The 9,633-nt window shown below is 35.6% G+C and overlaps 1 pseudogene; it reads right to left on the bottom strand.

Moving 5' to 3' along the window:
- Nucleotides 1-7,717: 7,717 nt before the first annotated feature.
- LOC118573585 lies at nucleotides 7,718-8,305 on the bottom strand (annotated as a pseudogene).
- Between the last annotated feature and the right edge of the window lie 1,328 nt (nucleotides 8,306-9,633).

The following is a 9,633-nucleotide window of genomic DNA, read 5'->3' on the forward strand; positions in this document are numbered from 1 at the left end:
TGTATTAAAGTCAGGTTACCTCTTTGGATTGTACCTCTTTTTCTGTGTTTATCTGTATATCCTGCTTGATATGTGATCCTTTGAGAAGATTTAAGGAAAGAACTGGCTATTTTACCTACTTGCCATTCCTACAGTTGAAAGTCTCAGCACAACTGCTTTTTATATTATGTTTTCAGTAAGGAAGTCTCCAAGATACACACTGTTAGGGAATGCTCTTAGCTAAGACAGGTAGGGAACTGACAGGGGTCATCTCTCAGAGGACTAGCCTCATTACCTCTTCATGTGTTTATAAGAAAAAGGAGCATATCTCATTTATCATTCTCTCAATTTAAGACATGAAAATGCTGGCCATATGAAAATACTGGAATTTAATGTAGTGGGAGGTTTTTATTATTATTATTATTATTATTTTAAGGAAATGAAAGCCAAATCTTTTCAAACACTTTGAGTCTTGACATCTACTTTTTTTTTTCTTGAAACCATCATGTTCACCTTGGAAAACAGTTTGTCTGGCACATTTTCATTTATGCATAGCATAGGGCACGCTGTTACGATTTTCCTCAGATTTGCTGGGGGGTGTTTACCTGGAATTTTCCTGATCAAATAGATTCTTCAACTTAATCTTGGTAATTTCTAATTGAAGAATAAGTGTATGGAATAATCCTGTTATGATTGAGAGTAACTAAATTAGGTCCATGTGGTTTTACACTGGGGATATGTTTTATTTTAAATCTCATTCTTAAAATCCACACATTTGAAGGAAGCAGAAAACAACAGATAAATTTACTGAAATTAAATACAGAAGATATTCAGTGACCTATATAATGAGCAATCAAAAATAAACAGGATTTTAATTTCTCTAAATGTTCAAGCATGTAATTTTTAAAATTCATTTTACAATCTAGACTATTTGATAGCAATTGAGTTGTAATTGCTCAAGAGTATGTTCCAACACAGTTATTAAAGAAATCAATGATTGCCTGAGGTAGATAGCTATGGTTTAAATCTATACAAATTAGTTATCATTGATCTAGTTGACACTTACTACATTTATATATTAATTCTCCTTGTTTATTAGCCAAAGGCAGTTTACATAAATTCACAATCATTATTCCTCATGCATAACAAATATATTTTAAAAACAAATGTCATTGATTAATATTGTGTAAGAATCATCATTTTACTGGTTCTCTAAAGAAAAAATATTTTAAAAAAGTTACTTGAAAAATAGAACTTAGTGTTTAGCAATGTTGATGATATTTAAGAAATATTTCTATCAATTTACAAAATCAAATTTTTGCTATTCAACTTGGATTTCTGTATTAATCAGTGTTCTCTAGAGTAACAGATCTGATAGAATGAATCTCTCTAGTATAGAAAGAAGACTGATTAGAGTGATTTACAGGCTGTAGTCCAGCTAATCCAACAATGGCTGCCTATGAACAGAAAGTCCAATAATTCAGTACTTGCTCAGTCCACAAGGCTGGATGTCACAGCTGGTCTTTAGTATATTCTGAAATCCCTTAGAAGTAGACTGTAACACCAGTGAAGGAATGGACTTTCTAGCAAAGTGAGGGCAAGCAGGCAAAGAACAACAGATCCTTTCTTGCATGTCCTTTATAAAAGCAGAAGGTATGGCCCAGGTTAAAGGAATATCTGTCTGCTTCAAATTCTAGATTAAAGGAATGCCATTTCCCAGCTCAAAAATGCCTGTATTAAAGGTGTATCTTTCTAAACCAAAGATCTAGATTAGAAGTGGATCTTCCTATTTCAAATTAAGTAAAATTCCATTGCAGATGTGCCCTCCATTTTTTAGATTTTGGTTAATTCCAGATGTAGTCAAGTTGATAACCAACAAGAACCATCACACTGCTTGTATTTATTCAAAATCTTCCTTCTGTTATGTAATTAATTTATTATTTTCATCTTCACTAATGAGAAGCAGTTGAAGGACCTTCTCAACTGAAGATAACTTGTGAGGTGTGTCAGTGAGCTTTCCTTCATTATGCCCAAGTATCAGAAAGAAACATTTTATAAAGGGAGAAACATTGACTTTGCTACATAGTTTCAGAAGTTTCAGCCCATAGACCAGGTTTATCAGCCCTTGTAGTGGTACAATATGACATAGCATAGGAGTTCAGGGTACAGGAACTTCAGAGGATCAAAAACTAAACCAATCCAAATAAACACAAGTCACCAAAGAGATTATGAACCTATCATATCTTTCCAGGATACCTGAAATGACAAACTTCCTTTATACCACTTCCAAGTAGTTGATGACCAACTCTTTTCCCTTGAGTGCCTCAGTACATTTAAGATTCAGATTATAACAGGTGTTGAAGTATGATTTCTGGAGGTTTCATATGCACAATTTTATAACATTTTCCAAATCCAATATCAAAAACTATAATATTGTTTCATCTCTGAAATTTAGAATAAGTCCCAGTGATGATTTCAGACTGAGAATATTAAGAAACTTCTAAAACAAAAATAAATTTCTCTCTTCTTTTGAGTTAGAATTTCTTAACATAAAAACTGGTTGGAAATAAGGAATGATTCACCCATAGCCTATAGTTAAAGAAAATAGTATCAGTTATATGCTCACTGTTTAATAGATGCACCAATGATATAACTTGGCATTTCTCCTCTATAACATAGGTTAAAATTGTTTATTATTCTAACAAATATTATGAGAATAGAGGTAGAATAAAATACAAACATAAAATATGATAGGTGTAGACTTTTATCAGATGGGAAACTAGTCATTTGACTAAGTAACTTTTAATGATATAAGACCAAAATAAGTAGGTCACAAGCAGAAATCAAACCAACATTTTGAAGGGATATTAATATTGTAGTGGTTATTGTTGTATATAGGGCTTATTATCTTTGAAATCAGAAAGTGAATGGTATTAGAAATGATGTTTAGTTGGAAGAAGTTGGTTATAATTTTTCAATAATCAGATATTCTACATAATGGTATACTAATATTTATTTAATCTAAGTTATTTAGATTGAATATAGTTGTCAAGGATGTCCATTTTTTATAATATTTTGACCGAATTCTAAATTGTTGTCTATTACAAAATACAATTCCTCTATACATTGAAGACAAGTTTTGACTTTTAACTATATAAACTTGTTTGCTGCCTGGAAACATTGAGGATGTTTTAAACCTCAAATTTCCAAGGGTTTGAATAAGATATTTGTTTCATAAGCAAATTAAATAGAAATTGGATATAAGGAAATGAAAGCTCACTTGATAAACTCAATGTCTACTTCTCTGATTGAAATGTTGTAAAGATGCTTTGCCAGTAATCATCATAATTAGTTTTTTCACCACCACTTTTCTCTTTTTTAATCCATTTATGTTTTAAGTAAATTAATTTATTTTACATTCTAACCACAGTATCCCCTCCCTCCTGTCCTCCTATCCTCTCCTCAACCTCTCCTTCTTCCCCCAATCCACTCTTCCTGTGTTTCTCTTCAATGGAGTGTGAGGACCCAGAGCTGGATGTTCCAGAGATCTAGGATATAACCAAATATGATTGGAGAAAAAAAATGTTAAAATTCAACGCAATTCCCATCAAATTACCAACACAATTCTTCACAGATCTGGAAAGAATAATACTCAACTTCATATGGAAAAACAAAAAACCCAGGATAGCCAAAAGAATCCTGTACAATAAAACAACCTCTGGAGGCATCACAATCCCCGACCTCAAGCTCTACTATAGAGCTACTGTAATAAAAACAGCTTGGTACTAGCATAAAAATGGACATGTGGACCAATGGAATAGAATTGAAGACCCTGACATTAACCGCACACCTATGAACATATAATTTTTGACAAAGAAGCCAAAAATGTACAATGGAAAAAAGAAAGCATCTTCAACAAATGGTGCTGGCATAACTGGATGTCAATGTGTAGAAGGCTGCAAATAGATCCATATCTGTCACCATGCACAAAACTTAAATCCAAGTGGATCAAAGAACTCAACATAAATTCAGCTACTCTGAACCTAATAGTAGAGAAAGTAGGAAGTACTCTTGAACGCATTGGCACCAGAGATCACTTTCTAAATAAAACACCAGTAGCACAGACACTGAGAGAAACAATCAATCAAGGGGACCTGATGAAACTGAGAAGCTTTTGTAGAGCAAAGAACATGGTCAATAAGACAAAGCAACAGCCTACAGAATGGGAAAAGGTCTTCATCAACCCCACATCTGACAGAGAGCTGATATCGAGAATATATATGGAACTCAAGAAATTAGACATCAAAATGCCCAACAGTCCATTTAAGAAATGGGCTATAGAACTAAACAGAAAATTCTCCACAGAGGCAGTTCAAATGGCTGAAAGACATTTAAGGTATTGCTCAACATCCCTAATTATCCGGGAAATGCAAATAAAAACGTCTCTGAGATACCACCTTACTGTCAGAATGGCTAAGATCAAAAAGCACAGAAGACAGCTTATGCTGGAGAGGATGTGAAGCAAGGGGAACTCTCCTCCACTGCTGGTGGGAATGCAAGCTTGTACAGCCACTTTGGAAATCATTATGGTGCTTCCTTAGAACATTGGGAATCCATCTCCCCCAAGACCCAGCTATAGCACTCTTGGGCATATACCCAAGGAATGCTCAATCATACCACAAGGGCATTTGCTCAGCTATGTTCGTATCAGCTTTGTTTGTAATAGCCAGAACCTGGAAACAACCTAGATGCACTTGAACTGAAGAATGGATAAAGAAATTATGGTACATATATACAATGGAGTAGTACTCAGCAGAGAAAAACAATGACATCAAGAGGTTTGCAGGCAAATGGATGGATCTAGAAAAAATCATCCTGAGCGAGGTAACCCAGACTCAGAAAGACAAACATGGTATGTACTCACTCATAGATGGATACTAGATGTAAAACAAAGATGACTAGACTGCTACACAACTCCATGGAGACTACCTAGAAAACGGGACCCGAGGAAAGACCCAAGGATTACCCAATGACAGAGAAATGGATGAGATCTACATGAACAACCTGGACAACAGTGGGAGTAATGAAGGGCAAGATTTGAGGGAAAGAGAGCTTAGGGGAGCAGGAGTTCCCAGCTGGATCAAGAACAGAAAGGGAGAATGAGGAATAACAGACCATGATAAACGAAGACCACATGAGAACAGGAATAGGCAGAGTGCTTGAGAGGTCCCCAGAAATCCACAATGATATATCCTCTGTAGTCTGCTGGCAATGGTTGAGAGAAAGCCTGATCTGACCTAGTCTGATGATCAGATGACTAAATACCCTAACAGTCATCTTGGAACGCTCATCCAATAACTGATGCAAGTGGATGCAGAGATCCTTAGCCAGGCCCCAGGTGGAGCTCCAGGTGTCGAACTGTCGAGAAAGAGGAGGGTCTTCAAGAGTGTGAATTGTTGAATCCAAGATTGCAAAAAGCACAGGGACAAATAACCAAATGAATGGAAGCACATGAATTATGAACCAATGGCTGTGGAGCCCCCAGCTGGATCAGGCCCTCTGGATAAGTGAGACAATTGAATAGCTTGATCTGTTTGGGAGGCACCCAGTCTGTGGGACCAGTATCTGTCCTTAGTGCATATGAGCTGGCTGTTTGAAACCTTGGGCTTATACAGGGACACTTTGCTCAGTGTGGAAGGAGGTGACAGGACCTGCCTGTACTGAATCCACCAGGTTTAAATGAATCCCCAGGGGTGCCTTGATCCTGGAGGACATGAGAATGGAGGGGAGGGGCTGGGGGTAATGTGGGAGTGGGGGCGGGAGGGAGGAGGACAGGGTAACCCATGGCTGATGCATAAAATTTAAAACACATAATAATAAAGAAAAAAAAGAATGCATTAAAGTAAATAATGGTACCTAATGACATTCTGCTATACTCATAGATTGGTAGCTACCCCAATTATCATCATCATTATTTTTTAAATGTCAAATGTGCCTGAAAAGCATAACACTGAAATTTGAAATATATGTATATCTATATCATGTATATCTACATCACCATCTGCATATCTATATCTAATAACTATATCTTATAAAAACATTCATAGAGACAATCTTGGGCATTAATATTTAGATAAACAAGTGATAAGATGCTCTATAATTAAGACATTTAAAGAGAAACTATCTCATCTAGGCCATGATTTGGATAAATTGATCTTGTGTGGACCTCTGCAGGTAAACTTAGCTGTTGTGAGTTCATGAGTGGAATACATATGTCATGTCCAAAAGATAGCATTTCATAGCACTTCTTTTTGTCTTCTGGCTTTTAGAATATTTGTATCTCCCCTTTCATGGTGAGCCCTAAGTCGTGGTGGGAGGAGCTTGATAAAGATTCCCTTACTGAGAAGTTATTTGCAGTTGATAATATCTGAGGGCAGAAGATTCATTCTTTTTTCATGTGTGGTCTGTGGTAGGTTCCCTATGCTACAGTGGATATCACTACTCCCATGCACATATGGGTAGCACTAACTAGACTTATGGGGCTATCACAAAACTAACCAACCAACCAAACAACAACCAAACAAACACAAATTTGGAAGTGGTACATATTGGGAGATACAAGAAGTGGGAGGATGGAAATAGTGGTTAAATAAAGTCATATTTAATTGTATATGTGTATGGAATTATTAGGAAAAAGAACAATTATTTTTAATCTTTTAAAGAAGCATTTTCAATAAAGAATGCATTTAAGTTAACAATTATGATAATAGATTAATAAGCACAATATTTATCAATGTTATTTCTTGTTTGTAAGTCAAAGGTAACTTCTATACATGACTCATTGCACACAATTAATTTAAAATTTTGTTGATTAATATTCTCAAAAATTGTTGCCACTTTTGAATCTACATTTTCACTATGATGATATAATAGTATAATTTTTTATCTGAATAAGAGTTTCACTCTAAAGCACATGCTGGCCAGGAACTCCCTGGCTGGCTTCAAATTCATAATATGCCTGTCTCAGCCTCCTAAATCTTGTATTATGAATGAGCCACCATGCCTAAAAATTATTTCAACAATTTTCTTTCTTTTTCTTACTGTGGCTCATCATTGACAGAAGACAGAAGAGACAGAGACTGAAGAGAAGGCATTAATTTGGGCTTCTTTAGAGCTAGGTTAATATTTCCACCCTACCCAAATGGCATATATTAAGACATTGACAATGGACTCTATATTCAGTGCTTCTGAACATGCTTTGTATCCAGTCCTTGAATGAAACTCTCCCTACTTGAGTAATTTTGTTTTCATCCTTTATGTTTGGCATGAAAGATTTAAACTTCTGTTCCCATTTCACCTCTCCAGTTATATGGTTTTATATCTTGAATTGTATGTGAAGCTCCTTTGTCACTACATATTCATTTCAAGTTGCTAATTCCATCCGCTGTGACTTCTCATGAGATTTACTAAAGGATACCCAAATGAGGGAAGACACATGAACACAAAATTATGCTGTGTGTAAGATGTACCAGCTCAGATAATTATTACAATGTAAGAATGAACATCTTTTCTAGTAGATGAGCTGTCTACTTTTCCATACTTGTAATCAAGTTTATGACAGTTGATAGTTTCAACATCAAGTCAATCAAGTAATATTATTCAAACAAGTATTTTATTGTCTTAAAAGACACCACCAATCATACTTGCAATTCAGGGTCTTGTTTCTGGAGCTTAGGTCTTATTGATCAGCCTCTTGCACTGTTTCCTTTACAGACACATAGTACCATCCAAAAACTTTCTGATTTCCTTGGTTTTGAACTGTTGTGGGTTGCTGAATCAGAGCCATTGAATTTGAAACATGTTCAGTATTATTTCCTTCAAGGATTGATTCATGCTTCTGGGCTTGAGAGACAGAACAAGCAATACCTGTCCTCTTCCAAATCCTGTGGATGTATTTTCCATGCAGGGAATTTCAGTCTTCAATCAAAGACCCATTCTCCTGAATAATAATAATGATGATGATGATGTCGACAAGGAAAAGAGCATGTACAAATCTTGTCTTGTAATGGAAGCCAAACATAATATTCTTGATCATGTTATGAACATGACTGCAAATGGTTTGGACAGTGGCCAGTTACTGCTTGTTACCCCATCATTTGTCACCCTGGAGCCTCTTCTTTCCAAGGAGACTCATGTCTACATTGATGTGATTGAAGTCACTCCAGAGCATCTCTTTGTGGCCCTTCAGAATGACTGTATGCCCCTTCCTAGTCATGTCAACATTTTCTGGAGTGTCTACAGTCTGATTGTTAAGAATGGTTTTCATTATCCTAGTGGATGAGGCAAAGAGACAGCAATCAATTAATTTTTAAATAATGCCTCAGATCACTAGAAAGGTCATAGATACACCCCATGCCAAGTTAGAACCTATTAGTACAAGTGGAAGAGATGATACTAGAACTACTAGAACTCATGCATGAGAAGAGCATGTACCATTCATGGTAGAAGATGTAATAAGATATAATAAAGGCTCACTTTCTTCTGGGATAATAACCCAATACATATCAATATTTTTTTCTCAGTATTCTTTCTTATTATATTTATTCACAGTTTATTTGATTTTTAATAATAATAATAATAATTTTGAGCATATAATAACATAATAATCATAACAATTTTGATAATATTCTTAAAATTAACATTCCTTTATTTTATGTGTTCTCATTTAAAATTTTATAACCATCATATAAATAATATTGAGAACCACGCAATTTGATAGTACTTTAAACACATCAGTATTCTGAAGATAACAATTGCGGACATATCAACCCCAGCCCTCAAGCTCACATTTTGTTTGGCTTGCACAGAATCAGTAATTGATTTATACTGTAAATGTAGAGGGCAAAAGCCTTGTACACACAGATTAGCACTGGAGAAGTCAGGAGAGTTAAGCACACAGCTTGCCTCTTCAATAGAATGAGGTGGTAGCTGTTCTTCCTGGAATGTTAGGAATGAGGTAGTTTACATCCTGGTGATCTTTTGTTATCTGACAAGAAAGGCTCTATCAGTATCTCCCAGAATTTATGTTTTTACTTATCTAAGACACTTTTCCATAAATCTTGAGCATTACTTTTAGACCATAAACCCACTCTTATGAATGATGTCACTAGTGCTTTACAACAGCCTAAGTGATTTCTATGTTATCTTAGGGCCAGGCTAATCCTGATACCCACAGGTGTCATGTTTACATCAGTCAAACGCCTTAGACCCTAAATCTTGCGAACAATCTCTGAGTCAACAATACCCATTCTTGTGAAAGAAGCCAGATGTACTTTGTAAGGAGCATCAATGTAAACATGCCTTAAGTTGTTGTGTACTTGGGACTGAGTTGATTGTTACCTGAATATTGTTTTCAAAAATTGTGCTGTGCTTAAATATGACTAAAGCATAATGATCTGGGACAGATTCTAGAAGTCTTGTTCCAGCACCAGTTACAATAAAATCAGGCTGAGCCAAGTTTCATTCTTGTCTCTTAGTGAATCTTTTTTTTTTCCCCTGCCTGTTGTAAAGCCTGCAGGGGAATCACCACAAGTAAACAACTAAATATATTAGTGACACATAGCTAAGGCTCTTGATCATAAATGTGGACCATAC

Source organism: Onychomys torridus, chromosome X (assembly GCF_903995425.1).
Source record: "Onychomys torridus chromosome X, mOncTor1.1, whole genome shotgun sequence".
NCBI classification, from domain to species: domain Eukaryota; kingdom Metazoa; phylum Chordata; class Mammalia; order Rodentia; family Cricetidae; genus Onychomys; species Onychomys torridus.